Consider the following 18,694-nt stretch of genomic DNA (forward strand, 5'->3'; position numbering starts at 1 on the left):
TAGCTTTAAGGGGACAAATACCTGTAAAATTTCGAAAAAAATGTTTTTTTTTCTTTTCATAAAATGTTGATATAATCCTTTAAGAATATGTCAAAAAAATTTTAGAACGTAAATTTAAGTATTTCTTATATTATAGATCGTTAACCGTGACGACTCTATTCTTTGCGTTCGAGCGCTGGGACAGGAATTTTCATGTATTCAAACTTTCGATGCGTTTTTCTCAAAACTATATTTTTCGAATTAGCGTACATGATATTAATTTCTATGATAATTCACAAGTTTTTCGAAAAAATAAGTTTTTATTCCGCGAATTGTTTTTCCAGCTTTTTTTAATTCATATCGAAATTATGATATTAATAAACCAAAAAATGTTTGGTTTTTTGTATTCAGGTCAATGATGCCGATGCTACAATGCCCGCCGATACATCCGCCATTTTAAATGATTAAAAAAAAAAAAATTATATTATTTTAATGTATAAACAAACTGTATGCAAATTTTGAAACAAATATATTGACTTCTTCAATTTAAATCATTTTAATGAAAATCAGGGAAAATATGGCCGTTTACAGGTATCTGTCGCTTTAAAGAAAGCTGTTTGGTTTTTTAATTTCTGAGATCCAGTGGTCAGAGATATAGTGGTAACAGCAAAACGTCTTTTTGGAGAGGATCTCATGAAGATCAGGTGTAGCTCCTTTCCAAATAAATATCTTTAGTCTTAAAATACAGTAAAAAGATAAAATAATGTGTGTACAAATTTTTAGATCAATAAATTTAAAAGTTTTCTCAAAAAAAAAAATTGTGGAAAATTTACTTTATTTCGGCCTTCTAACTATATATAACCCTTTAAAGTTCGATAACGCCGTAAGGTTTGCTCTGATTTCTTAGAAATTTTGGTGGAGTATGTGGGAAATATTTTAATTTAGAAAAATGCATTCAACAAAAAAATAATTTAAAAAAAAATTAAAAGCAGTTGCTTAATAAGACACTGTCGATATGGTCGTAATTATTTATAACCACTTAAAACCATATAAATCGAAAATAATAAAAAGAAAATATTCGTTTTGGTTTTTTGGTTTTGTGAAAATAAAGAAATAAAATACTTAAATTAGGTGACCCTGAAATTTTCTTTAGAAAATTTTGGAAGTGCATTAGCCCTATTTAAAACCATGTATTAATTGCTATACAAAATTAGCAGATTTAAAATATTCTGGTTTTCCTATACAAACACCTACAGTCACATGTGTGTTTATTTATTGTGTTTGGCCAAAAAAGTTGCAATTACTCGTTTTGTTTAAAGCAGCAAATTATTATACTAAAACCCAAAACAAAAAATACAATTAGCGGGCATTAAAATGTGTTCCATGTTTTATTAGCTCCTGTGTATAGGTATGCACACATTTAGGATGGACATTAATTAGCAACCGGCACTGAATTACCCTAATTATTAATTATTTAAAATGTTTAGCTGAATTGGTAAAAAATAAAAACAAAAGCAAATACAAGTACCATAAATACCAACGAATGATCTGATCTTCACACAAAACAATTTAAAAATAATATTTGAAATGTTTGTTAGTCTGCAATTGAATAAAGTGAATTCTATGTATATGTATGTATATGAGTGTATACATTTTTAATAGCTCATGTAGAGTGAACTCAGCTTTGTCAGCCAAGCAGTCAGTAAATTTGATATATAGCGTATTTTCAGCGCGCTTGTATTGTCATAATCGACTTTCTTTATTTAGTACCCAAAATTATTAAGAAGTGCTTGTGGCATTTCTTGGTCGCGAAGTATTTATTACAAATATTTCTTTACCTTATCTTCTGTCATACAGAGGCATGACCATTCACAACAACAAATAAAATTACACTGTAAACAACACCGCTGCCCTAATAAATAAAACATACAAAGGAAATGTCAGTATTAGCATTGACGTTGGTGTCCAACTTCAACGACTATCTTTACATGCACCAGCACTTGTATACACCCTTGCTTCGTTATACTTTATACACTTCGTGATACTTATGTATATACACTCGTATACTACACCCGGTAAAGAAAAGCGTAGTCGCTCCTAGTGACAACATTTTCTAAACTGCAATATTTGGTATTGTTTTGGAAGATCGGATTTCATTTTTGTCTCCTTTGAGTATTGCTGATAGTTCAAGGTAGAAAGCGAAATCCTACAATGTTTTGAGTATCATTCACAAAAATGTACTTGGGATTCGGGGTACCTTAACTCAAGCTACTGAGTTCAAGCTTTAACTTCAACTTGGCATCAGTTTCGTGAGATGGGCCTATTGCAGTGTACTTGAGTTCAAAGTTCAAGCTTATTTTGAGTTTTACTTTCATGCTTGAATATTCTCTTAATTTTTTTTTATTTTATAACTAAATTTCAATTATTGGGCCGAGAAGCAGAAATCTAGTTGGCATCGTTTTACATTGTTTGTTAGCGTTAGCGAATTTAAAAGTGATATCTACAGCAATAACAATAAAATCAACTGCATCTGGTATGAGTAATAGCACAGCTAATTTTTAATGAAATGTAAATAAACAAAAATTTCTTAAAAATTTATAATTTTGTTGGAATTGTTTTCAGTAAAAATTAATATTTTATGGAAAAACTTAAAATACAAATACTTGTTTAAAACATAAAAAAAAATATTCTTCAAAAAATTTATTTCGGTTTCTTTCCTTTTCCAAAAAAAAAATTCTACGCTCGTTTTGTTATATTCCTAATCTTTTAGTGAAACATAAAGAAAATATAAAAAAAGTTCCTAAAAATGATTGTTGTTTTTTAAATTTCTTTCAGAAAAATTGAATGTTTTGTAGAAAAAATACAAAAAAAAACCTGTAAACAAAACTTATTTCGAACTCTTTCTTTTTCATAAATTTGCTTGGGTGACTCTATAGATAAAACTATAAATATTACTAAAAATTCATTTATTTCAGAAATAAAAAAAATTATTTCATATCCTATATTTTTATATTAATTTTCGTTGGTGTTTCGATAAAGAGTTGTACACGTTTTGTGGACTCTATTTTTTTAGATACCATTTATTGCTTTGATGTTGTGAAAATTAAGTTGTTAGTCAAATTTAAGGAAAATACAAAAAAAAAAAAAAAATAAAAAAAAACACAAAGTTTTCTAAAGAAAAATCTTGCTCAAAAAACTATTTCGGTTTCTTTTATAAATTTTTCTATATAGTTATAAGTATAAAATTATAAATATTACTAAAAATTTGTATATTTCGTAAATAAAAACAAACACATCTTTCATATTATTTATTTTTTCTTTATTAATTTTCGATAATGAGTTTTCGTTTGCAAAACGTTTCGCGTAGAAAATATAATTGTTAATTCCCTGCATACACTTGTAGCTTGCCATTTTATAATAACAAAGTGACTTGACACTCACAAAATATGTATGTACCTATATCCAAATTTGTGTTTTATGCAAATATGTGTACGATTATGAGGTCAAGATAATAATTACTTTCATTGGATGTTCAAACTCAAGTAATGTGTTGGACGCGATTCTATATTGGAAAACTTCTTTCCGACGGAAGAGAGAAATTTGAAAAATATAATATCCGCAGCGATGATTCGTTTTTAACGAATTATTGCATCGTATGCTTACAGCGATATATTTAAATATTTATTTGACAGTAAGAATTTGCCCCCAGTTTTGCCCAATTTCACCCAAGTCCTCGGATACTCACATTGGCAAGCAAATATGGATACATAGATTCTTCTAATCAACAACACCCATCAATTATCCAAAATAATTTAAGTTTGCTTCTGACCCAGCAAATCTAAGCACGCGGCATTAATTTCGGTGTTTTTTTTTTTTAATCATTCAAGCAAACTTTTCGTTAATATACAGGATGGTCCACTCAGCGTTTAATTTGGCGTTAAATAAAGGGCACACGAATATTTTCTAATGTTTTTTTTTTAAAGGTAAGCCTTGCCAATAAACATTAAAAACCATTTCATTCAAATAACTTTGTGGCTGACGGGCTGGCTTTATAGTAACCCACTTTCTCAGTATATACTCTCAAATTTTGGGGAGTATTTGAAAATATACTTGAATATGCATATCACCCTTATTAGGTATTTAGCCAAGCTCATCTTCCTATTTTTGGTATGGTTTTTGATGTTTTTCAACAAAACGTAGGAACCTATAGTTTTTGCCGTCTCCGAATGGGAAATGATTTTTATTAGGAGATTTTTAATTGCAGAAATACACTCGGACGCTTGGCATTGAATGCTGGGGGGTCATCGCCATTAGAAAAAACCTTTCATGTCTACTATACTCGCATTACATTACTCGGCAAATTTTCGAAAAAAGTTTCATTATCTCAAAAAATCACAAGGAAAAAGTAAGACATTTACATCAGAAGAAAGGTTTTTTAATTATATTTCCAATGATGTACTAGGTTTTCCAAATGGTTAAGTAGTTGTGGAAACGTTAGCGTTTCTGAAATGCGAACAGTTCAGCTTAGAGGATTTATCGAAGTCCCCCATTTTTAATTAGCGGAAACAATTAGCATAAAAGCTATGTAAAATTAAAATTTTTTTTTTAGACAAACGGTTGCTTCTCCTTATATACATTGTATATATATAATCGGCGCGTACACCATTTATGGGTGTTGGTCCGAGCTCCTCCTCCTATTGGTGGTACGTCTTGATGTTGCCCCACAAATGGAGGGACCTACAGTTTCAAACCGACTCCGAACCGCTGATTTTTTTATGAGGAGCTTTTTCATGGCAGAAATACACTCGGAGGTTTGCCATTGCCTGCCGAGGGGCGACCGCTATTAGGAAAAGGTTTTTTTAATTTTGGTGTTTTACCGAGATTCAAACCTATGTTTTCTCTGTGAATTCCGAATGGTACTCACGCACCAACCCATTCTGCTACGGCGGCTGGCTTCTGTTTACTTATAACAAAAATAGGGCCAATGACACCGTCCGACCAAAATTCTGAGCAAAAAGAAACATACTGTGATGCCATTGCCTCTTCATTACGATTTTTGAAGTTTCTTTTCCCAAAGGTGACGATTCTGTTTGGATATAAGGGAAAAAATTATCGTAATCAGAAAAGAGGATTTTTCTGTTAAAATGTTCATCTTCAACCAATGTCCTACAAATATCTTCAACCAATAAATGACTAGCTACATTCTAAATTTCTGGCACATGCATCCTAAATTTATTTTAGTTGTCACGGACAAAATACATTGAAAGTGCGAATTCTAAACACTAGTTGAATCACCCTGTCGGTAGGACTTTAAGTCAAAAAAGTCGATAGTTATAATCCAAACACGACCCGTAAGGCTTTAAGGCCAATGACATGCCCATCTTAAATTTCTTTGTCCCTCCAGATGAGAAAGTACGCCATTGCCGATATTTATTTCAATTTCACATTCATTTCTGAGAAAATCGCATTTTTACTGGGTATTTGCTTTCCTTCCTTCCCACACATACCCAGCATCTGCCGCGTGAATGGTCAAGTAACCGCCGCAACGCATCTTGCACCATAGGCAAACAAAACACTTCGCCTTTTACAATAAAATTGAAGTTGTCTTGCTGTTGTTGTTTGCTTCGTATATAAATATAGTATTATATATGTCTTTGGTTTTTTATCTTTTATGTGATTGTTGTTGTATATATCGTTTCGTTTGCTTGGTTTCGTTTGTTTTCAATTGGAATGTGTTTATTTATGTTGTCACAATAAATTTTCCAAGTACTTTGTTGACTTTTAATGATTGTCTCTTGCATTAAACATCCCAACATACCAGTAATACAATACCAAAACGCTTGTGCGTTTGTTAATGTGCATATATACGAGTAGTTGTACAAAATTTCTACGCTAATTTATTTTCTTTCAGGACACAATTACTGTGTCAGTTTTGTATATTTTTACATAATTTTTTTATCGCGTGTTTTTGGCTTAGAGAATATAAATAAAATATTGATGTTGCATGCATTGGCGATTTATGTGAAGTAGTCAAACTACAAAAATAAAAAAATAAAAATAAAGAACTAAATAGACCACACTTGCAAGTCTTCAGATACCAAGACTGCAACGTCAGCAATCATGGGCAGTAATGCTAAAACTGTAATAATTCTTTATTTTTATGAGACACTGTGTGAATGAAATGAGCCCCATTTTATATATTTGTTATGAGTGTCGAAAGGAAATAAACACTTAATAAGTTTTTTGATTCTCATAAAATTCTGAGAACAAAAAACAAAAATATAAAATTTATTCAATAATTTACTTATGTAAGTAATAAACTAAAACACGAAAAAACCAACTATAATAACCTTGGGCCACGAGTTTTCAACTTTTTTACATATCGCAGATATTCTTCAATATTCACACAACTCCAAGTTTTTGCAAAAATCGAGACGAAATTACCGTTTTTTGAGAGGAGAGAATATTTCCATATATTTTTCATCGTCTGCCGCACCGTATGCCATGCTGCACCATTTTGCTGGAACCTAAACTCCTCAAACTTGTTTCCCTCTATGAATGGCTGCGAAAATTCGGTGATTCTGGACTGATATCGGTGATAGTTACTGTAATGTTATTCAAAGTACAAAGAACAGATGGAACACCCTATACGAGAAGCAAAATATCACTTGGTTCATGACTTGTCACTCTAAACTAAAATCTTGCTTCAATGGTGGCAAAATTACAGCATTATTATTAACTTCTTCTTCTTCATCATCATCTTTCTTGTAGGACGAAAAACCACAATATATAGAGGTCCAAATCTCGTGCCAACGCCAAGGTGATCTTGCTGCAGGTCGTGATGCTTTAAGGTGATCTTTCATCATCACCTTTCCTTGAATGTTGGCTCCACTCCTTCCTTCTCTTGCAACACCATTGTGCCAGTGATTTCTCATATCTCTTGTATCTCGTCATTTCGTTTAACATCACGATTTGTGTAGCCAGATATTATCATAGCGTTGCATTTCGACGCTGGATATTATTCGCTCCGTTGTAATTGTATTCTCGAGTTGTTGTTCGAGTTCCGATTCCATATGTCATAATTGGCTTTCTTCTTTTTTTAGTTGGCGCGATAAAAGCTTACGCGATTTTGGCCGAGTTTAACAAAGCGCACCAGTCGTTCCTTTCTCAGGATATTCACATTCTCTGTGATATGCGCAGCTATCACTGTTTAACAGGTTCAAGAAGTGTTTCCTCCATAATTTAAGTATGTTCTGGATGTCAGTTACTAGATCGCCGTCTTTGTTCTTATAGAAAAACGCCCGGTCTTAAAACATTCTGTGAGCCGCCGAACTTTCTGGTATAATTTTCGGGTGTTGTTCCTATTGGCCATCATCTCAAGCTCCTCACACTCACGTATTTCGGCCTCTCGTTTCTTCCTTCGGATAATACGTCTCTCTTCCTTTCTTAGCTCTCGGTAGCGATCCCACATGCCTCGCGTTGCGCTCGATCTCAGCGTGGCTCTATAGGCAGCATCTTTTCGTTCTGCGGCAGCATGAGATTTCTCGTCGTACCAACCTTTTTTTTTTGGGCTCGCCGGAATCCGAATTCTTCTTCGCTGGCGGCACGTAGAGAGCGAGAAATGTTGGCCTTACACATGCCTTATATATGCGAATTGTGCTCTTGACGCTCATTGATTTGCTTTTCTATATAATATCAGGTAGACACCCTTACACCCGTGCGGCTTTTACAGATTGATTTCGCATTTAATTTAAGATAATTTATGAATATGTTACTTTGCCGTTCAGGTAATTAAATTCCATGACCGGCTCCATGCTTTCACCATATACGGCTAGCTTGCGTCTTAAGGAGTTCTTTAAGATTGTTAACTGTTTAATCTTTGATGCTGATATTTGCATATTTCTGATGATTTCTTCAATATATGATACCTGTACTTGTATATAGTAAACGTTAAAGATCATATTCTGAGTTCGCCATGAGCACTGCACTATCCGCATAACATAATATTTTGACTTCAATGTTAAAGATTTTACATCCGTGTGACGATCAATAACATCATCATTAATGATTTCATCCATTATGGTATTAAATAGGGTGCGCTCAAGCGATATAGCGATATGGCGATAGTCTTGCCGCATACTTGTTGCAATTGGTAGCTTACAACTGATGATGTTGTTCGATTTGATGTATGTACATATATGTGCTATTATCCTTTAAAAGCTCTCTATGACCGATATTACATATGTTGTTTTCCACATGTTCATGCGTATGTAAGTCTATAACATCTTGAAGTAGTACTCTGTCACATGCTTTTGTAAAGTCTATAGAGCAGAGGTAACTAAACAGGGCAGTTAAAGTCTATGAATGTTTCGTTAATTGGCTTTGTGCAAATATTGCATAAGTTGTCGATCTTTTTTTCGGAATCTTTTCTTCGTTTATACCCGTGCATGCTATTTGCTCAGTAAGAACTTTTGTAAATAGCTTTAGTATAGAGCTAAGTAATCTTGTACTCCAATAATTACTTGGGTGTTTTTGTCATATTTTAAAAATGTGGCTATTGTGATTCTTCCTTTCCATTCTAATAGAACCTTACCCGGTTAATTCATCTTTTAATTAGTTAGTTCATCTGAAGTAGCTTCCATGTTATATTTTATCATTTTGTTGTGTATTATTAACAGCGACTTCAATAGTTCCAGAATAGGCGAATACTTGAGCGTTGGTATTAGCGTTTAAATTCTGCAGTAATTGCGAACTCTTTAAGATTTAAGGACTTTGAGATGCCCTTCCAAATCACTCAGATATTTTTACAAAGGAGATGATATTTAGCAATATTTATTCTCTGATCTTTTATTTATTTCTTTAAACCAAATATATGCCCTTCATAATTTCAAACATCCCTTCCCTTGTTAAGCTTGCTGAGTTGTTGTATTGACTTGTGTACGTTTTGGTTTGCGTTCATTGCAAAAGTTTATATGAAAATTTATTAAAAACCTTACTCTTTTTGCAGTAAAGTTTTGCTAACTGCCAAGCACATACTTATACTTACTAACACACACAAATAGTAGTACATACGTATGCACATTAAGGTGTAGTGGTGGTATGTGGGACTTTTTTTAATAATTTTTTTTATGATGACATAGCAATGAAATGTTGGTAAAATGCTACCTTAAAAATAAAAAAAAATTGAGATACCCCAGCTTAAGCAAATTTGAAAAATAAGTGAAGTTTTAGACAACTATTAAGAAGTTTTACCCATCAAAGATTATAAGTTTTATATTTCTAGTTTGTTTATAACTGAAATATCGATATCAATCTGAAACTTGGGAAACCGACCTAATATAGAAACCCAAGAAGAACAAACTGGAACATATTCAGCAAAGTAGCCCAGTCTAAAGTCAAAATAATAGTAAAACCATAACGTCAATTAAAGACTTCGATGAGAAAGTAAAAGCCTTCGAAGTTTTGTTGGCGAAAACAAATACTTTAAACCCTACAAAACAAATACTTTAAGCCCTACAAGATTTCCATAATTCCATTAAATCAACCAAAGATACGGCCAGATTAGGCAAGCGTTTATCCAAGGAACACTCCTATCAATATTAACAGAGCTCAAACGTCCAACTTGTCCGCCAATACAATCAACCACATTGCATCTCCAGCTAGAACTCTGTGGGCTCTGGAAAACTTCGAGGAACACCAGGCCCGGATGGGATATTCCCTGCCATGCTGTGAAACGAGAGACGACGATTCCATGGCTAGAGGTCTTTTTTAGAAAAGGTCTTATGCTAGGGCATATTCCAAAAAGCTGGACAAGGGCTAAGGTGATTTTTATCCCCAAAACTGGTAGACGCGGCCATGGTACAAAGATTTCCGACCCATCAGTTTATCCTCAAAGCCCTTTAACGATTGCTGGATACATATCTTAGAGAGAAGAAATTTCAAAATCCCAACTTACCTATCTCAAAGAAAAAATTAGATATACAGCTCTTCATGAGGTTGTGAGCACGATCGAGAGAAGCATAGAATGTTGTAGTAGAGATACACTACCACTTCAAAAACAACAAAAAATAAAGTATAATAATAATAATAAAAATAGTAATAGTTACAATAACAATTTAGATGTATGTAAATGCAAATAATTGGCGCTTAAACTCTGTTTTTGTGTTTGGCTGATCTATTTGTGGTGTGCATCTTGATGTTTCCCATAAATGGAGGGACGTACAATGCTTCATAAAAGCGGATGATCTTTCTTTTGGGAAGATTTTTTCCGACAGAAAATGACAAATCTCCAAGTGTATTTCTGCGATGAAAAAGCTCCTATTTGCCGTTTGGAGTCGGCTTGAAACTGAGGGTCCCTCCATTTGTGGAACAACATCAAGACGCACACCACAAATAGGAGGAGGAGCTCGGCGAAACACCCAGAGAAGGTGTACGCGCCAATTATATATATATATATATATATATAATGTAATAAGAAGGTTGAAATAGCATTTTTTTATTTTTCAAAAATCAGTGATAAGATGAGACAACTAATATTTGGCACCCTTACTTCTGAGATGGGAAATCAACTTTCTTCAGGTCTGCCAAAAGCGATTTAAAACAGTAAAAATACACTCTACCCTAATATCGTACACCTACGTTCATCCTTATATATATCTTCTACTCCCTTTTACAATGCTAACAAACACAAGCACTACTCCCAATCCAGCAAAGTGCGTAGAAAGTTTTAGCAGCAAATATTCAAGTACATATATATCTGCTTGAATAACTGTTTTGAAACACCGCCCACGTTATTCCTTGACAACTTGTAAATGCCCTTGCAATTTAATTGCAACCCACTATTGTCCGCCCAGCCCTCTGTCCAATTATATTTGACATAACTTTTGCTCTTTCCCAGAAACGTAGCAAATATTCAAACAATGTGGTCAAGCATTGTTCTTGTGTTTTCATTTTGTTTTCACTCCAAAGAATAGTCATAACTTTGTTGTTTCGCCAAAAGAGTAAGCAACTAGCACTTGATTGAGCAGCAATAAGCTTGAGATTCTATGCGTATTTGATTTTCCCTCCTTTAACTTTCTTGCTTATATATGTCTGTATGTCTGTGTGCAAGATATTTTTCTGATGCTGTGGTGTCATCAAACCAAATATCTTCATGAGCTGTACGGGTATATGCTCTAGTATTTGTGGCATAGTTTACCACTGAAATCGAAAATATGCAGCTGGGTTTTGGGCTTGCTGGTAAGAGCGTGAAAATGTGGATTCTCTAAACTTGTTTGTTTCAAACCTGATTCGATATGTAAGAACTCAACTTCACAAGCACCAATTATTTTTTCCTTACTGCATTGCAGGGGATTACAGAGTTTTGGCTCTGGATGCGGTCAAAAAGCCAGCTAGTGTTATGTAAGGGGTAAAGCAGTTCTCAGTGGGTACAGTAGTAAAAATATAAATAATCAACTCACAAGTCTATAGCACATACATAAATACATACGAATAGCAATACAAAAATACAATAAGTAAGACCCTAATCAGAAGAGAAGATTAATCCTGAAACTAAAAGATAAAAATAAAAAAATTCATAAAATTAAATTACTAAAAAAATACAAATTCCACAGGAATAAATTCTCCAGCGGAGATATGAAGGTTTTTATAGTTAGTTGGTAAACAAACATTTTATTTTGGTTACAGTAACAAATAGTTATTCCCTTCCTCCGACTCAAAAAGTGATGCCTATCGGGTGTTTTTTAAGAGCGTGAGCACAGCAGTTGTCAACTCGAAAGAAGAAATAATCACGGGTGGTGTCATCCCTAGCTATTCCTCTAAGTTAAACTCGCTGGGAAAGAACTAAAGAAAAACTTTCCACTATATTTCCAAAAAGAGTTATACTTATATCATATATAATTTATATATCACAGTCACTATAATGCCCAAATAGTCTCTAAGGGATCCACTTCCCATCATTATATCGTAAATAACCCAAACAGATTAAAACCAACCTACCCATTAAATTGATGGCCAGAAAAGTAAAATTGTCGTTGCAACGATATCAAGTCATTTGTCCGCCTAGGCTTGGGGCACACAATCGCGCCCAAGGAAATTTCTGATATTATAGCTTCTAGAGCCCATTAACTAGATAGAGAGCGGTTTGCGCGCTCCTGTACCTCAAACTTTAAACTCGTATTTCTCGAAACTAATTTTTCCGGCACGGTCTGCATGATAACTCATACAGTTTCTAATATTTTTTATGCGGTTTGTTTTTAAATATTCTAAAGTATTTTCTCTATAGATTTGATTTTTGATATTTTTATTAAAAAAATTTATAAACATAATTAAAGTGTGACATTTGTGACGTAAAACGCATACTTTTTTTTAAATTCCGTAAATTGCAAAATTTTTCGAAATTTAAAGATCCGGCCCGACAGGCTATAACTAGGATTTTATTTTACAAGAATTAATGTTTACTTTTTACAGATCCATCAACATTTCAAGGAGGAATGATGCAGACCGTGGAGCAACTTTTTTTCATTTTACCTTTGGTCATGTGATTTTTAATATACTAATTTTTGTAAAAAAAAACATTTTTTTTAGTTACTATATTTTTACCAAAGCCTTAATTAGCTAAGTTTTTTAGTCTCTTTTTTACATGTAAGACCTTTAAGGTAACTATCTGCTACTTTTACATCAGCGGTCCGAAGGACCTGGCAGCCAGTGCTCCTTTTTTACGTGCAAGAATAATTCTATTATTACTTCACGTTTGTAAATAGGTAAGTAAATAAATAAGTTTTTTGAATATGATATCCGGCATATATCTGCCTTGGCTATGATGGTTCATGGTTTATTCGATGAGTCCAATTTTTGAATACTTTTTCCAATAAATCTGGCCGTAGTTTTGAATATTCACATTAAATTCACTGTAATGGCATCTCCATCCTCAATTCAAAAGAAATGAGAATCGATGATGTCGCCAGTGCTCTTTGAACTCTGCGAACAGATTAATATTTTTCAAGGTAAATTTCCACAAGTTGGAAACGTTGTTCTGATGTTAAACGATTCATCACGACTTACCAAATCTTACTGCACAGAAATGCCAACACCGTTTGCCATTTTAAGCTGACACACCATAGTTATCGATATCGATAGTTCTCATGCAGTTCCCAACTGAGAACTCGATGCAAATTTAAAAGTGTGGTTAGTGGAAAAAAACTTCAAGATCGTCCCGCTACAGAATATACAACAGAGCAGAAAATAGTAATAATGAATGATGTAGATAGTTTTTAAAGACTTTGTCTATCTGCCCGTCTGTTTAAATAAAGTAACCATTTCATGGGCAGACCTCTCTCTTTGCAATAATAGCAGCGCGATATTTTGCAAAGTTTTGACTATTTATTATTTATTTTTAATAAACTTATTCGATTTTTTTATAAAAATATAGTCTATAATAAAACAAAAACCATGAAACTTAAAATCTCAATCTTAGTACAAAATTACAAAAAAAAAAATCAACAAATTTCCTTCCAAGCTACTTCTTCTACCTTTTTAATTTGAATCTGTGCAACAATTTTGAGTATGCGTTTTTATATCTCATTAATTGTGTATAACAAAGCGAAAATAACCAAAAATCACTGCGTATTTTATGCCATTCTCAATTATTATTAGTATATATTATCAAAATAAAATAGGATATAAGCCTGCATACCCAGAAAATTTGTGAAATGTTTTGAATTTTGTTCAAATTTTTTTAATTTTTAAGTTTAGTTTTAATTTTATTTTCAGTTTGAAACTTTCCATATTTTTATAAAAAAAAAAAATCCATTAAAAAATTAATAAATTCAAGACTTTGCAATATGTTACACTGTAATTTTTGTGAGCACAGATGTGCAATTACTTACGGTATAAAATTGGCTTATATTATCTAGTGTATCTAGTGTTTGGCCATATTTCTCCAATTATTGATGGTCAGGATTGAGCATTTTGCACTACCTTAGTTGTAGTTTAAGGGGTTACATACGTCCAGAATTTTCCAAAAATCGGTTTTTTACATATTATTATTCTTTATAGTTTTAGGCGTATTTCTGTGGAAGTCGATTGTAAAAATTTCCCATAGATACAAAGTTATGGTAGAAAATGTGACTACCCGACGAGAGTTTCATGTGCACAGCTGTTCTTCGTTTAAGGCGCGCGACCTCCAGCGAAATGCATTTGAAAGTTTAAATTCATTTTTCTCGAAACTACTTTTTGCGGCACGGTCTGTATACAGTTTTTAATATTTTGTATGCGGTTTTTTTTTTAATATTCGAAAGTGTTTTCTCTATAGATTTGATTTTTGATATTTTTATTAAAAAAAATTATAAAAACGCATACTATTTTTAAAAAGCCCTAAATTGCAAAATTTTTCGAAATTCAAAAATCCAGCTCGACAGACTACGACTTTATTTTACAAGATTTTTTTTTTTACGTTTTACAGATCCAACAACATTTTAAAGAGAAATCATGCAGAGCAACTTTTTTTATTGTACCTTGTGTCACGTGATTTTTTATAAACTACTTTTTGTAAAGAAAAATTTAAATAATTTTTTTAGAAAGTTTAAGTACTAATAAACAATGTATAACATTTTTATTAATTTCTATTGTTATGCCTTCTAAAAACAGTTTTTATTTTAGCGCATTTTAGGCGATTCTGGATGTATGTAACGCCTTAAATAAGTATTTCATTATCACTAAATCTTAAGTTTTTAAGTATTTTAACTATCTGCTTATTGCATTCTTTATTTAGTGCACTATGCGCAACACTGTTCGTGGTGCGCGTCTTGATACTTTCCACAATTGCAGGGATTTACAATTGCAGAATTGCCTTTGTATGGCAGACATCTTTTTATGAGAAACTTTTTCATGGCAGAAATACAATCGGAGATTTTCCATTGCTTGCTGAGGGCCAACCTCTTTTGAGTAGAAAACATTTTTTCTATCATTTCGTATGGCGTATTCATTGTGGGTTTTGGACACGGGCCCTAACAAGTGTTAGCCACAAAAGCACTTTACGTATTATTTCCTGCGTTTATGATTATCACAATGGATCCATTTCTTATCACCAGTAGCGAAATCATAGTAAACACTTTTTGCAATGACGTTTCGCTGCATCTCCCTTCAGATAAATTCTAAAATGCAATTATTCCTGGGAATAAGTTTTATAGACACAGTCGGAGCTCCAAAAATATACGTGGCTTACACTTTCAAAGAATGGCATGATGGCAATAATTTGAATAGCTTAATGACGATTTAATATGAATATTAGTAGTTGCCCCATCAGCAGATGCAGTTGAATACTGCAAATTAATTCTGTTGAAGATACTTCCGAATATTTTTAGATATCCAATATGTTTATTATTATCTTTTATTTTAATTTTTTAAATAAATATTGATTAATTTCTTATTTCATATAATATTAGTCGGCAAGAGTATTCAAAATAGTTTTTAGTTTATACCGTCCAAAATGTCTTTCAATTTATATGCATATTGGGATATTTGAAGTATTTTTCGAATAATTTGGAACAGGTGGCAACTTTCCACAAATATTTATTTTTTTATTTTATTTTGTAAATATTAACATAACAATTTAATTACTGTGTAACTAATGTATGCAAATAATTTCGAAAAAAGTACCTATATAGATACCCATAAACACTAAAGCATTCTTCGGCAAAATGTTGGAGTCACTGCCATGAAACGAAGAGTTATAGATAATTGATGTACAGTCGACTCTGGTTAATTCAAACCTGCGAACTCTCTCATTAACATTCAAAGTTATCACGAGTACCCTACAAAATCTCTTTATATTTCGAATTATGTCCATACATTCGAACTCATATGGTCAAACACTCGACAATTCAAATTTGGAAAGTTTCTTGGTGTGTTAGGAAGATCTTTGAATTTTGGGTCTCCCCTGAAAATATGTACCTTTACTGTGCGTGGTTGCATGTTACGCATAAAACATAGGCACATTTTGATTGCTGAAAAGAAGAAATTAATTGAAAGAGTATGTAGAAGGAGCTGAAAAGAAAAGCGATGTTGCAAAAGAATTTAAGATTCCTCTCAGTACTCTCTCAACCATAATAAAAAACAAGGAGAAAGTTATTGCTGCTCAAACTGCTGGAGCACGGAAAAGAACAACTTAAGGTGAATTTCCCCGTCTGGAGAAAGCCTGGTCATTTGGCTTAGACAGTGTAGAGACAAAAAGTATCTATTAACGGAACTTTGTTAAAGGAAAAAGCAAAAGAGTTCGCGTCTACTCTAAACGTACAAAACTTTGCGGGAAGTGAGGGTTGCTTATAAATTTCAAAAAGAGGAATGGAGTCGTGTTTAGAAAAGTTTGTGGAGAAAGTGGGATTGTTAATGATGCTGTTTGCTCAGATTCACATGGTAAATTGAAGGCACTTATTGAAAACTATGATGCCCGAGACATTTTTAATACTGATGAAACTGGTTTTTCAAATGCTTACCGGACAAGATGCTTACTTTTAAAGATGAAAAGTGTCATGGGGGAAAACATAGTAAAGAGAGGCTTACAGTTCTACTTGCAGTAAATATGAATGGATCGGAAAAACTTAAGCCCTTAGGAATAGGAAAAGCAATGAAACCGCAATGTTTTAAAGGAGTGAAATCGTTTCCTACTGATTACTGTGCTAAGAAAAAAGCTTGGATAACAACGGAACTTTTTAACAATTGGAACTTTTAAACAGTTAATGGAAACATGATATGACAAAAGAGAAACATTTTAATATTTTTAGACAATCGCACTGTCTACAAGAGTCCTCCTACATTGTCCAAGGTAGAACTCTACTTCTTTCCACTAAATACAACTTCCAAACTGCAACCATTGGACCAAGGGGTCATCCAAACATTTTTTCTTTTTTTTATTATTTCTTCCATAAAATATTACACCTGTCGTTAGACAATAAGTAATTTGATTTACAAAAAGATGGAATGAGAGTGATATTAAAGGGCCAATGCCCCCAAGCTCATTTAGAAGAAATATATACATATTATTTAAAAACAAGTGGTTAACAATGACATATACGATTAGTTGACAATTGATTACATGGATTTTGCAAGATCTGTTGGTGTTTGCCGGTTAAGCCGACTTTGGGTAGATTTTTCTTTATTTGGCAGTCTTCTCATCATAGGATTTGTGTGCGTTAATAATCTATTTATGTGTCTTCTGCTAGCGCTTTGTATTGTTTCATCAATAGTATCGATGTCAAGGTCGCGATGAATATCTGCGTTAGGTATGTACCAAGGTGCATTAGTTAAGGTCCTAAGTATTTTAGACTGGACTCGTTGAAGTATACTTAGATTACTTTTTGCAGCAGTGCCCCAAATCTCAATTCCATATTTCCAGATTGGAGCAATTATCGTTCGATAAATAAGTACTTTATTTTGCAATGATAGATTGGACTGAGGTCCAAGTAGCCAGTACAATTTCTTAAAACGATTTTTAACTTCATTTCGCTTTTTCTTTATATGCTCCTGCCAGTTTAATTTCGAGTCGATCGTAATACCCAGGTATTTCGCTTTGGTGTCAATATTCACGTCAGAATTACCAACGCTAACTGGTTCAAAGGTTGTCCTTCGGTTTGTGTAGTTTACTTGTATTGTTTTGTCAGCGTTAATTTCGATGTTCCATTTTTTGAACCAGTTTAATGTCACATTTAATTCGTTTTGTAAATTTTGTTTTGCGACTTTTGTATCTTTATGAGATACCATGATACATCCATACATGATACATCCAAAATTTAAAGACGTTATATCGCAAAGAAATCGTTAAGGTCGTTTTGAAATCTCTCGATAAGCAGCTAACTATGTAGAAATATCACGGTTCTGACAGCTATTTTACTGATTGACAAGGCATGGAGAGCTATAACACCCCTAACGATACTCAACTGCTTGAAAAAATCGGGTCTCTTAAAAGAAGATCAGGACAATTTGCAAATAATAATGGATGATGAAGAACCATCAATGGTACCAGTAGTTGACATCAGCGGTGTGAGTTTTCTGACTATGTTCAAGTAGATGAAGATGCTGCTATCTCAGGATCACTAACCGATGGCGAAATTTAATCTGCGACAACAAAGATTAATTAATTCACATTATGAATATGTAAAACACTAGCAATTAAATAAAAACACTTGATTACTGAATTCGAAGCTTTATTTATTTTCTCTCAAAAATTTCGAACCATTAAATATTTCAAACACTCGATGAATCGTAATATTTTAAGAGTCCCTCGAATTTCAAATTAACGCGAGTCGACTGTAGTAGGTATACGCGCAATCGAAGTGCAATGCAATTTATAAGATTCTTCGTACCAATGTCCAATTTTAACGTACGCTATTGAGAAAGAACTTCTTCTTTTAAAAAGTTTTGCTTTTTTAACTTTATCTTTTTTGGCAACATCGTCTTTCAGTAGATCTATTGCGAAAAATTAATTTAAAGTGCAAAGCAAACTGAAACTTAAACAAGTAAGAAAGTCTAAATTCTAAATTTTTGGAAGAAAACATCAAAGAAACACATTTTGAGCTACCTGAGATTTGCACTTTAAAATACCCGAATTTAATAGGTTATAAAACTGCATACTTGGAATTTTCCTAAGAATTCCGTACTTTGTCAAACATATTTTCTATATTTTCGTAAAAAAAAAATTAAATAAGAAACAAATATACTG

The sequence above is a fragment of the Anastrepha obliqua genome, chromosome 1 (genome assembly GCF_027943255.1).
Source record: "Anastrepha obliqua isolate idAnaObli1 chromosome 1, idAnaObli1_1.0, whole genome shotgun sequence".
Taxonomy (NCBI): domain Eukaryota; kingdom Metazoa; phylum Arthropoda; class Insecta; order Diptera; family Tephritidae; genus Anastrepha; species Anastrepha obliqua.